Raw genomic sequence first — 14,367 nt, forward strand, 5'->3', positions numbered from 1 at the left:
ACCAACCAAACCAATCCAAACCAATCCAAACCAATCCAAACCAACCAAACCAATCCAAACCAACCAAACCAATCCAAACCAATCCAAACCAACCAAACCAATCCAAACCAATCCAAACCAATCCAAACCAATCCAAACCAATCCAAACCAATCCAAACCAATCCAAACCAATCCAAACCAACCAATTCCAACCAAACCAATCCAAACCAATCCAAACCAATCCAAACCAATCCAAACCAATCCCAAACCAATCCAAACCAATCCAAACCAATCCAAACCAATCCAAACCAACCAAACCAATCCAAACCAATCCAAATCTAATCCAAACCAATCCAAACCAATCCAAACCAAACGAAAACCAATCCAAACCAAACGAAAACCAATCCAAACCAACCAAACCAATCCAAACCAACCAAACCAATCCAAACCAATCCAAACCAACCAAACCAATCCAAACCAATCCAAACCAACCAAACCAATCCAAACCAACCAAACCAACCAAACCAATCCAAACCAACCAAACCAATCCAAACCAATCCAAACCAATCCAAACCAATCCAAACCAATCCAAACCAATCCAAACCAATCCAAACCAACCAAACCAATCCAAACCAATCCAAACCAATCCAAACCAATCCAAACCAATCCAAACCAATCCAAACCAACCAAACCAATCCAAACCAACCAAACCAACCAAACCAACCCAATCCAATCCAAACCAACCAAACCAACCAAACCAATCCAAACCAACCAAACCAATCCAAACCAATCCAAACCAACCAAACCAACCAAACCAATCCAAACCAATCCAAACCAATCCAAACCAATCCAAACCAATCCAAACCAACCCAAACCAACCAAACCAATCCAAACCAACCAAACCAATCCAAACCAATCCAAATCCAATCCAAACCAACCCAATCCAATCCAAACCAACCAAACCAACCAAACCAATCCAAACCAATCCAAACCAATCCAAACCAATCCAAACCAATCCAAACCAATCCAAACCAACCAAACCAATCCAAACCAAACCAATCCAAACCAATCTTAACCAATCCAAACCAACCAGATCCAATTCAACCAATCCAGATTCAATCCAAACTGATCCCGAATCCAACCAAACCAATCCAAACCAATCCAAACCAATCCAAACCAATCCAAACCAATCCAAACCAATCCAAACCATCCAAACCAATCCAAACCAATCCAAACCAACCAAACCAATCCAAACCAATCCAAACCAATCCAAACCAATCCAAACCAATCCAAACCAATCCAAACCAATCCAAACCAACCAAACCAATCCAAACCAATCCAAACCAATCCAAACCAATCCAAACCAATCCAAACCAATCCAAACCAATCCAAACCAACCAAACCAATCCAAACCAATCCAAACCAACCAAACCAATCCAAACCAACCAAACCAATCCAAACCAATCCAAACCAATCCAAACCAATCCAAACCAATCCAAACCAATCCAAACCAACCAAACCAATCCGAACCAACCAAACCAATCCAAACCAATCCAAACCAATCCAAACCAATCCAAACCAACCAAACCAATCCAAACCAATCCAAACCAATCCAAACCAATCCAAACCAATCCAAACCAACCAAACCAACCAAACCAATCCAAACCAATCCAAACCAATCCAAACCAATCCAAACCAATCCAAACCAACCAAACCAATCCAAACCAATCCAAACCAATCCAAACCAATCCAAACCAATCCAAACCAATCCAAACCAATCCAAACCAATCCAAACCAACCAAACCAATCCAAACCAACCAAACCAACCAAACCAACCAAACCAATCCAAACCAACCAAACCAATCCAAACCAACCAAACCAATCCAAACCAACCAAACCAATCCAAACCAATCCAAACCAATCCAAACCAACCTAACCAATCCAAACCAACCAAACCAATCCAAACCAATCCAAACCAACCAAACCAATCCAAACCAATCCAAACCAATCCAAACCAACCAAACCAATCCAAACCAACCAAACCAATCCAAACCAATCCAAACCAACCAAACCAATCCAAACCAATCCAAACCAATCCAAACCAATCCAAACCAACCCAATCCAATCCAAACCAATCCAAACCAATCCAAACCAATCCAAACCAATCCAAACCAATCCAAACCAACCAAACCAATCCAAACCAATCCAAACCAATCCAAACCAATCCAAACCAATCCAAACCAAACCAATCCAAACCAATCTTAACCAATCCAAACCAACCAGATCCAATCTTAATCCAACCAGATTCAATCCAAATCTGATCCGAACCAATCCAAACCAACCAAACCAACCAAACCAATCCAAACCAATCCAAACCAATCCAAACCAACCAAACCAATCCAAACCAATCCAAACCAATCCAAACCAATCCAAACCAACCAAACCAATCCGAACCAATCCAAACCAATCCAAACCAACCAAACCAATCCAAACCAATCCAAACCAACCAAACCAATCCAAACCAATCCAAACCAACCAAACCAATCCAAACCAATCCAAACCAATCCAAACCAATCCAAACCAACCAAACCAATCCAAACCAATCCAAACCAATCCAAACCAACCAAACCAATCCAAACCAACCAAACCAACCAAACCAACCAAACCAATCCAAACCAACCAAACCAATCCAAACCAATCCAAACCAATCCAAACCAACCAAACCAATCCAAACCAATCCAAACCAATCCAAACCAACCAAACCAATCCAAACCAATCCAAACCAATCCAAACCAATCCAAACCAATCCAAACCAATCCAAACCAATCCCAATCCAACTTAACCAATCCAAACCAACCAAACCAATCCAAACCAATCCAAACCAACCAAACCAACCAAACCAACCAAACCAATCCAAACCAATCCAAACCAATCCAAACCAACCAAACCAACCAAACCAACCAAACCAATCCAAACCAACCAAACCAATCCAAACCAATCCAAACCAACCAAACCAATCCAAACCAATCCCAACCAATCCAAACCAATCCAAACCAACCAAATCCAATCCAAATCCAATCCAAATCCAATCCAAATCCAATCCAAATCCAATCCAAATCCAATCCAAATCCAATCCAAATCCAATCCAAATCCAATCCAAATCCAATCCAAATCCAAATCCAATCCAAATCCAATCTTAATTCAATCCAAATCCAATTCAGATCCAATCTTAATCCAATTCAGATTCAATCCAAATCTGATCCGAATTCAATCCAAATCCAATCCAAATCCAATCCAAATCCAATCCAAATCCAATCCAAATCCAATCCAAATCCAATCCAAATCCAATCCAAATCCAATCCAAATCCAATCCAAATCCAATTCAAATCCAATCCAAATCTTATCGACATCCAAATTCATCTGCTCATGCAAATGTGTTGTTTTTCATTCTAAATTGGTGTAGGTAGATTAGTTTTTAAGAATAGGGTGTGAATGGATGTGTTTTTATGAGCAACGATTTTTTTTCAGCATTTTCTTACTGTTGGCAAACGTACTAGGACGCGTACCAGCAAAACACTGTTTTTGCTACTTGTTTAATAAATAAAGATATTCATTTCACGTATCTTTCAGAGGTAAGTCAGCCTAGGGCTTAAAACCTTACAAATAAAGACAATAATAATAACTTCACCTAGCTTTTTTTCTCGATCCGATAACTTCCTGGTCGCCCTATTCTGGACATTTCCTTAGCAGTGTGTACTGCATTTATGCACCATGCTGGACCGGGACCCTCTTAGAGCTACTTCTCGAGGATGTTGGTGGATTTCTCGCGTCTCAGTAGCGGTTGTTTTTTGGCTTTTTACTGCAAATATTCCCAACCAACTAGGTTGGAAGGAATGAGCTGTAAAACGAACGGCTTTCATCGTGGCTGGCAAATGCTACTATGCTACAAAGGAAAGAATGTGTTTGTGTTTTTCTCAAGCGGCTCCTGGTGGTCCGTTACTGTTGTTGCGCCGCATAATCCTACCATCATCTGGGTCCTAGCGAGTAGCAAAAGAGTTTGCTGGCCGTTCCAGTAGTCGGTATGGAGCAACGTCTAGACAAATTTGCCACAAAATTGTGGCGTGCACTGAGTGCCTTGTGAGAAGAACCCTAAGATAGTGTAGTTTATGCTGTGGTGGCTTCCGGTTCCTATTCAAGCCCAAGTGGGCGCCATTCTAGTCTTTTGTGAGACTGTACAAAGGACCGAATGTCTAGACAAAATACATCTTAGAGGATTGATATTTACGTGACATATTGAGCCGAACTGAATTGACACCAAATTCAAAAGCATGTGGGTTCTTTGCCAGATATAAAAAATGAAATATTGCTTTAGTACAGCTATTTTTTACAAAACTCATCCTCAGTAATAATAAACAACTTTACTGTCACTACAAGCATAGCTGTAACATGTTTACTTGACTTCCTATTTATATGCGACAGAATTTATATGTCACATGTTATTGTGGAGAACAAAACAATAATCTAGGAGTTAATAAAAATATGTTTATTTTGTATATGAGTATACGGTTCCTTAAAAAGGGAACCAAGGGCTAATCTCGGCTAGGAACGTTCCGACGTTTCAAAATAACAAAAATAGCAAATTTTGAAAAAAAAATACCGTTGAAATTTATCTGGATTTTCCATCGAAATTGTTAAGAATTTTCGCAGAAAATTCTAAATAAATTTGCCATGGAATTCCTATATAACAACACCACAAACTTTTCTATTTTACGTGAAATTCTTTAGAGTTCCACTTGGAAAATTTGCAGAATATCTTGTGAAAAAAATATATAAACTTTCTAAGCAAATTCATGTAAACCTGTAGTTATCTACATGTTAATAGTAAGGTTGCCAAATGCCACGGCACCATCCCGGTTCATTTCACTGCCACCTGAGTCCACTGATTAAAAATCACAAAAGTAGGAAACAAATACTTATTTGTTTTGCATTCCATTAATGGTATATGATGATTATAGATGCCATTAATAGTAGAAAGCAGAACAATAACTCTGCAACAAAATTTAAACATATTTACAGGTTATAAACAATCGCAATCAATGAACAACATATAATACACCATACAATATTGTTTTGCATTTAGGATCAACATTGCCGGCCTAACATAATGTGGTTATTGGTTGTATATACAATTCAAAGAGTTTGAAGGTATTCTGCAAACAGTAATGCTTTATCAACACAACATAATTTCTATGTGTGCCATCAGTCAACATTATTGAACAGCAGTTGGTATATTTAATCTTATTTTGAGATCTTTTCAGTAATATTCTAGCAGCACTAACTTGTTAAATAAATTTAAATCGAATCCAAACATCATTTACAGTTTACCATGCTTCGGGTTTCCCACGTTTTGGAATTCAAATGCCGACTACCGTTGGCTGCTACCGAAAACAGTTATAGGAAGAAAGCTTCGGTTGGTTTCCCAGTGCAGTGTCTATTGGTTTGGACTGTATGCAAAGTTAAATCCCTCCTAAGTAAACAGACTAAACCCAGGATGGACAATTGAGTGGATATTCCGACATGTTTCATGTGGTACGGAACACAATTTTACATCTGCATTTGGTTCGTTGTCAAAATTTACAAAATGTCGGTTCGTTCACCTGACGCTATAATGGGAGCGCAAATCTCCTGTAGGATCTGTAAATACATATTGCATGATTAACAAAATCCTGCAGAGACCGCCGGCTGTGAACACTCGGTAAGGGGCCAACATTAATGTACAACATTGCCAATGGTATCTGCGCATCCGTTCGACAAACAACTTCGCTTACTGTGGGCACTCGGCTCTGCTGGCAGCAGCAACAACAGTAGCAGAATTGTAATAAAAAGGGGAGGCTCGACAGTGAGAAACAAAACATCAATTAAATATATTGATATTAGAGAAAACATTATTTTTCAGCATGTTTAGTGAAATGTTAAATACACAGGATTTTGTTTTTACACGATTTTTTTACGCTCGTATTTTTGATCGTGTGACTTCAATTTGCCACCAAACTCTTCGCAACATGTTTCAAAAAATCCAGAATAAATCAAAGAAAAATCACATGATAATTAATATACGTTAAACATTTAGGATGAGTGCAAAATTGAGAAAATGTAAATCGTGTAAAAACAAAATCCAGTGTAGAAGGTTGGTCACAAACATTTGTTTACATACATTTGATTCACTTCATATTTTTTACGCCTCATTTTTTACAGAACGGTTCGTGTAATGTTGCAAGTAAGCTTCATTCTTAGATCGCTGAACTAAATGCATTGTCCGGATTGTGTCTATAAAATTGTGAAGTATTGGCAGCCCAGTGTAGCGACCATCTTCTGGAGGTTTCCAACATTGTCCTCAATATTTTTCCATTTTTTTTTCAATACTTGATTGATCAAGTTGACCTCTGAAGAGATTTTTGGTCCATTTCGGACGAACAGACAACTATAGGAATAACGACATGTTGTTCACAAGATACATCTACTTCATGTGATTTACGTAATAATGACGGGAAATGATGTGAGGAAAATATGAACAAGATAATTTTCCAAAAAAAAAACTCGGGAAACTCAAGAGAACTTCTTAGACAAATCATGAAAATTTTCAGTAGAATTCAAGTGAATTTCCTTTGAAGTTTTGGTGAGCTTTGAAGTTCCCTGGGCTATGGATTATAATTCTCCAGAAGACACATATGGTGGGGATCTTTCTGTGTTGCAGTCCGTTTCATGGATCATTGAATTTCGGTCAATGTAATTTGTTATAAACATCTTTCAACATGACCTTCAAGGGCTCTATGGTGATTGAGTAATGCAGAATGGTTCATCAGCGTGGTTTTGCTTCGCGAGAATGTAATTCTGTGCTGGTAGGATTGTACGAACATGGGGCTTAATTGGAACCCACCTAGTACCGTAGATGGAATAAAGTTGTGTAAATTTGGAAATTACATTGAAGGTTCGTACTCTCCTATACGGTTTCCTCAATGACCAACAGGGCGCGTGCTACCGGTCGCGGATCGAAGCTAAGGGAGGATAAGTATAATTCGACTGAATTCATTGAATAAAGAGCCTTTTAATAGTCAGTCAGTTCTACTTGGCCTCATGTTGTGTTATAACTGTATACTGTCAAAGTCGGTAATAAGCTGACCTTATTCCACGACTTAATTTCTCTAGAGTTATATAAACTTATTTAAATTGTCCTACATGATATAGCTTAAAGGAAACACGTCAGCTTGAATCAAAACTTGCCGATTTCTACCAGAATGTAACCGGTCCTTGGATTTATTGTGAGTTGGGTTAATGTTTAAAATGAGTTGTGAACTGGGGTGCACGATTATTTTTTGCTAAATAAGTTACAACACAACGTGGACCACATTGAGAAAAAAATATTGTATTTCGATATTGTCATCGAAATGCCCAGCTATGCTGTTACAAAGACATACTTAATCATTAATCAGGAACCATGTTACAAATCATGCACTGATCAAACACTAAAAATGAAGGGGGCTTATCAAAACTAACTAAAACCGACAAAAGCATACAACGACCAACCACACACTTACAAACAAACTTATATAAATAGAAATTAACCTGAACCAACATTTAGGAAAAAATTGTTGGATAAATAAATTATTCTAAACAATGCATCACATGACACCTATCGTAAGGCACACATATGACGACCCGAATAACAGTTAACTTATAAGCCAACAAACCATCATAGCTAATGAAATAACTTCCACTAATACAAATTTTGTTTTGTTTCATTTCTTCAATACCGATAATTGTGAATGGCTTCGAAAATACCAACGATGACGAGACAACGATGTATATTAAGACCCTAATCACATCAAGTAAAGCAGTGGTGATCCGACTAATATAAAGTTGAGCGGTGGTGGTGAGTAGTTAAAACAAACTCATGAAAAGGTAAATCAAAATAACTTTTTTAAATTGTATAAATGCGGAAATGTGTATCACCCTTTGTATCACCTTACTTACATTTAAAATTAATCCCTTATGTGTGTGTGTATGTGAATGTTTGTGTATCTGCATAATTCAACAACTTGATAATTCATCAAAACTTGTAAATCTGATTAAAGGCATAAAACATAAATTGAAAACAGAACATTGACACAGCATTAGTGGAAAAAACTCTTAATTTTACTGTCTCATATTGTAGATCCGGTTGAGGACCGAACTGGGTTCTCGCGACAGTCGCATTTTCTCCCATTTCCGTATGTCGCGGCTGCATCGCGAGTGGTGCGAATCTATGCCATAGTCGTGCGCCATCATGCGCACCACTCGCGACGCGATGCAGTTGCGACGCTCGGAAGTGGGAGGGGGGGCCAATTGTCGCGAGAGCTCGGTTCGGTTTGCAACTGGATTTACAATATTTATAAAACACGCTTGCATTAAAACTTATAGTCTGCTCAGACTGCGGGTTTTATTACTTGATAAAGAGAGTCTTGATGTTACAGCTCACGTAACTTATTGTTATTTCATATGATATTTATAAAACATTCCAGCTTTAATACAGATTATAAAAACAAATAAAAAATAAATATAACTATTTTAAATACACAAGTAATTTTCGGATAACGGTGAGAAAAGATAGCTAAAGCGAAAATTGAAGTGAAGTAAGAAAGCAAGTGGATGTACAGAAATAATAATAGTGACAATAATAATTATACATAATTGGACTGATATGATCAAGATAATAGTGAAGTGATGAAGATAATATATGAAGAAGAGAAATGTGGCGTGGTTATTAGTTATCGTATTACATTGAAAGTGTTAAGTAATAATAATGATGGAGGTGGGATCTTATTCTAGAAAACAATTCTTTTATCAACACGTCCCCAACAGTGACCACATGAGCAACATCGCTCAGGAACGCCTGTGTGATGATGAATAGAATAGAAGCTCATAGAAGCCAATATGGGCGGGGTGCAGTATAGATTAATAGCAAGGGACAACTGCCATTGTAACTACCATGAAAAAAAAAGTTTTGATGAACTTGGAAGTTATTTATAAATAATTTCCCGAGGAAGGAAATTTTATGGAAAAATTTAAGGAAATTTTAGAAAAGAAAAAATATCTCTGATAAATTCAAAATAATTCAGTGGAAATTCGAGAGAAATTCTTGGTGAAATTCGAAAAAAGGTTTCAAAGGTATTCAAGAGAATTTTGTAGAAAAAATGTTGGATAGACGAAGACAACTTCAGCAAAAAACAGAACTACATTCTTCGACAAGAGGTTATACAGACTAAACATATTTCAAAGCATTGTACGATGGACATGCATATAGCACCTGAGGGAACCACTGGATATCTTTTGCCTAAATAAAAGTTTTCATTTCCTACGATGGGAACCAAACTCAAATTCCATAGCAGATACACCTGACTGTCGTCGCTAGCCACATGAGCATAAAGCCCACGACACGTGCTGTAGCATGCGGTTGACCGAGTTTTCTCTCGCCAAGGGTGCCAGTCAAAATGAGGTGCACCGCTTGAAGAGTGCTTCGTCGGCGAATACCAATAGATTTTCGAATAGATTTTCGTGAGAGCCAATCAACGACGAATCAAATGTTTACCCTGAGACAAATCCTTGATAAATTCCGGAAGTATAACTTGCAGACACATCATCTGTTTATTGATTTCAAGGCGTACGATTCAGTGAAACGGAATGAATTATGGCAAATTATGCTTGAACATGGTTTTCCGGCGAAACTGATACGGCTGATTCGTATAACGTTGGACGGATCGAAATCAAGTGTAAGGGTTGCGGATGTAATATCGACGTCATTTGTTACCTTAGATGGATTGAAGCAGGGTGATACACTCTTGAATCTACTGTTCAATATAGCGCTCGAGGGAGTGATTAGAAGAGCTGGTGTGCAAAGAAGCGGTACCGTTATCACAAGATCGCATATGCTCCTAGGATTTGCGGACGTTATCGATATTATCGGGATTGATCGCCGTGCCGCGGAAGAGGCTTTTGTGCTTTTTAAGAGGGAGAGAGCGAGGATTGGACTCACGATCAATACCAGCAAAACGAAGTACATGCTCCTGGCAATCAAAATTTTGTAATTGAAAAAACATTTTGAAGTGGTAGAAGAATTTGTGTATCTTGGAACATTAGTGACGTGCGAGAATGATGGTACCCGCAAGGTGAAAATGCGTATTGCAGCAGCAAATAGAGCTTATTACGGACTTCGTAACCAGCTCAAGTCTCATAGTCTGCAAACGAAGACAAAATTCGCGTTGTATACTACTTTGGTGGCTTTAAACGGCCTTGAAACATGGACGTTAAAGGAGGCTGATCGGAGAACGGTATCTGGCGGCGTCGCATGAATCACGAGTTGTACCAGGCGTATAAAGGGCTGGATTTTTAAGCTTATACAACACGACAGACTACGGTGGACTGACATGTTGTTCGTGTGCCGGAAGAACGTCAAGTAAAGCTAATCTTTAGTAGAGAACCCGAAAGGCCGTGTTCACGATGGCTTTTTGCAATTGAAGATTACCTAAGGGGGCTCTATGTTCAGGGCGACTAGAAGCGTTTGGCCCAGGATCGAGTCCCGTGGAGAAGGATATTCCATTCGGCGTAGGTTCATCGAAGAGCTTAAGTCCATCAAGTATCAAGCATCCCATCTCCATTTACCCGAGTTATATAACATCGGTAAATGAATACTTGTAGCTTTTGCGTGACCTCTGGTGATACACGTCAAATCTTATTGTAGTATAACAATGTTTGGGTAGAATATTCAAAATTTGGTGCATTGACTACACCCAGGTTTTTTATACTGTTGGAATTCTTTAATTTCTCAGTTAACCTAATCTAATCTAATCTAATCTAATCGAACACAAACGCAGCCAGTACAAAGAAAGCATCCTGGAAAACTATTGAGTTAGATGACGCCCAATAATTTTTCTTGTCAATATTGAGGCTCACAGCATACCAGTGGTATGACATAAACTTCAAAGCGGCCAGGCCCACTGCGTTGTGTTTGCCGCAGAGATGATTCTTCGAGATGTATCGTGTTCAAGTAGTCACTTCAACATGATACATATCACGAATCTACAGGGGTTGAAGGATGCGTGGACATACCGTACCATACGCACCGCGTTCTTTTTAAGTTCTTATTTTGGTAATTGAATATAAATAAATATGTAGTGAAATGAATAACATTATGATAAGAAATTTTATCAAATTTTATATATATTTGTAGAATACAACGTCAACTAGGAGCCGAAGTTGATTCGGGATGTACATCTCTTGTAGAAGAAGCTGAAAATTATAAAGAATTTATTTATTATTTAGAATGTTATATATCAGATAGCAGTTTATGTGCCAGGAAGTCGTCTACGTAAAGGTTACATGGCAGGTTGTGAAGCTTTCCTTCCTGGGATGTTTTGTAGTGGGCTATGAAAATGTTAAATGAGTATGAAGGTACATAATACAATAATATAAATATATAAAAGCATAAAAATATGTTTTTTTTTATATGAAAATAAGAAACATAAAAATATAGTGTAATAATAGAATAAAAATTGCTATATGAAAATTTAAAAAAATATGAAAACATGAAAATAAAAAATGAAGATACAAAAATATGAGTACATAAAAACATGAGAGTATGATAATATTGCAAATGTTAAAATATAAAATGTGATATTAAAGTATTAAATTTTGAGAATATGACAATATAAAGATCTGAAAATAAGATAATATAAAAATATTAAAACACAAAAATATAGAAGATGGAAATATGAAAGTATAAAAAATAATATAATAAAAATATAGAAATATGTAAATATGCTAATTAAATTATAACAACATGAAAGTATGAAAATATAAGAAAGGCAAAAAAATTGAAATATGAAAATTAAATATTTCAAACTACAATATGAAAATATGATATGAAAAAAATACAAATATATGAAAATACAAAAAATGTGAAAGCATAAAAAAAGGCATCATAATGTGTATATAAGTATAAAATTTGGAGTGAAAAACTTAGTTGTACGAGAAAGGCAAAAATAGAAAAAATATAAGAGTAAGGAAAATATGATAATATAAAAATATTATAATATGAAGGTGTAATAACATGAAATTATATAAATATGAAAATACAAAAACATAAGACATAAAATATCAAATTTGAAAGTGGAATGTTAAATTTAAAGAAATATGAAACTATGATAATGTTATAACATAATAATATGAAAATTTTAAGACACAAAAATAATAGAATGTAAAATATAAAATTTTAAAAATAAAGAAATTAAAAAAAATAAAATGTAAAAATATGAAAAATAAATATAATGAAATATGAAACATAAGTATAATAAAATATGGAAAATAAATATATTACGAATATATAAAAACACGAAAGCATGGCATTGCTCCGGTATATTTCGTGGACTAGAAACTAGTGATACTCATGTTTCCTTTGAAATCTCTGTTCAGATTGCTATCAGAAATCAAGGTGGGTGTAATCCTTAATTTCAATCTGTGACAAAAATGACAAAAGCATTAGAATTACTATTCCTGGCCACGCTTGTCTGTACCGTTACTAGGGAGAGAAGGAATAAGTATCACGGAGATGGATATTGGGAAGGTATTCGTAGGGTCAGGATGTGCCTGTAGCTGGCAATGTGACCATGGTAGAACTTACCCCGTAACACACCACGAAAAGGTATCTACCCAGCATTACGGGTAAATTCTTTAATTTATCAGTTAACCTGAACTTTAACAGCTTTTTAAATTCCACCTAAATTTTCTTTCATTTTTTGTATTTTTTTTTTTCGTGTGGTTAACTCATTGTTTTATTGACGCTAAAGGACTTAATGGACTAAAACCAAACTGTGTATAAAAATAACCTAGGTGTATTCTGATTGAATTACAATATGTTTCCTATAAACTTGCAAAAACAGCGCTGCCTTCTTGAGCTACGTCTTATCGACCATCGACCATATTGGCGGGTTGTTTGTGATGACATCCTACGATTTGGTCTTATTCATCCGTTCGGGAAAACCGGCAAAATCACTCGTTCGGAAGTTCTTTTGGCTATATGTAGACCAACTGACCTTTTCGAAGTATGATCTGTTTAGCCGAATCACATTTTTGACAGAATAACATTTTAGACCAAATGGCATTCCGACCTTTTCGGTCAAACGACATTTTCGACCAAATGATTTGTTCGGTGGTATGACCCGTTCGGTCAGTAACATTTTCGGCCAAATGACTTATTCAGCGAAACGGAATTTTCGGCAGTATGTTTGGCTAGAAGTAATTTGGTATGTATAATGTCTGATTTTCGGCTAATCGACGAATGGTCTACGACCAAATGACTTGTTCGGTCGAATGGCTTCTTCGGCCATACGTCTTATTTGCCCGTTCGAAATATTCGGCCAACTAGTTTTTGGCCCTCCTTAGCCGTGCGGTAAGATGCGCGGCTACAAAGCAAGAGGGTGGCTGGGTTCGATTCCCGGTGCCGGTCTAGGCAATTTTCGGATTGGAAATTGTCTCGGCATCCCTGGGCATAAAAGTATCGTCGTGTTAGCCTCATGATATACGAATGCAAAAATGGTAACTTGGCTTAGAAATCTCGCAGTTAATAACTGTGGAAGTGCTTATCGAACACTAAGCTGCGAGGCGGCTCTGTCCCAGTGTGGGGATGTAATGCCAATAAGAAGAAGAAGAAGAAGAAGAAGAAGAAGAAGAAGAAGAAGAAGAAGAAGAAGAAGAAGAAGAAGAAGAAGAAGAAGAAGAAGAAGAAGAAGAAGAAGAAGAAGAAGAAGAAGAAGAAGTTTTTGGCTAAATTTTCTATTCAGTGTACCGTTCAATTCGTCCAAATGGAACTCACGACGAGAGGGCACACACAGAATCAGGATTGAGGATGATGGACAAGCAGCCATCGATGCTAGACGAAGTGAAAAAAGTTTTTCAGCTCCCGAAGAACGACATGGCCGCTCCCAGCCTTGCTTCTAAAAGTTGGATGTGTCCGGCAGAACGAATTAATACTCACTAAATGATTGAAATCATTTGGGAGGAAGCAGAAATGCCTTATATGTCTTATCTACAACAAAGGGTACAGACAAGATTATGCTTATTATCAAGATATAGGACTCCTTAATACCGCCTACAAGATAATCTCCCGAATTTTGTGCTGTGGACTGCGACCGCAGTCAGCGAATATTAAAGCGGTTTTTGAGAAGGACGATCAACGACGGACCAGCGACAAATACTTGATAAATTCCGGAATACAACTTGCGGACTCATCATCTGTTTGTATATTTTAAGGCAGCGAATGACTTAGTGAAACAGAACGAACTGTAGCATATAATGCTA

This window comes from Armigeres subalbatus, chromosome 3, assembly GCF_024139115.2.
Source record: "Armigeres subalbatus isolate Guangzhou_Male chromosome 3, GZ_Asu_2, whole genome shotgun sequence".
NCBI classification, from domain to species: domain Eukaryota; kingdom Metazoa; phylum Arthropoda; class Insecta; order Diptera; family Culicidae; genus Armigeres; species Armigeres subalbatus.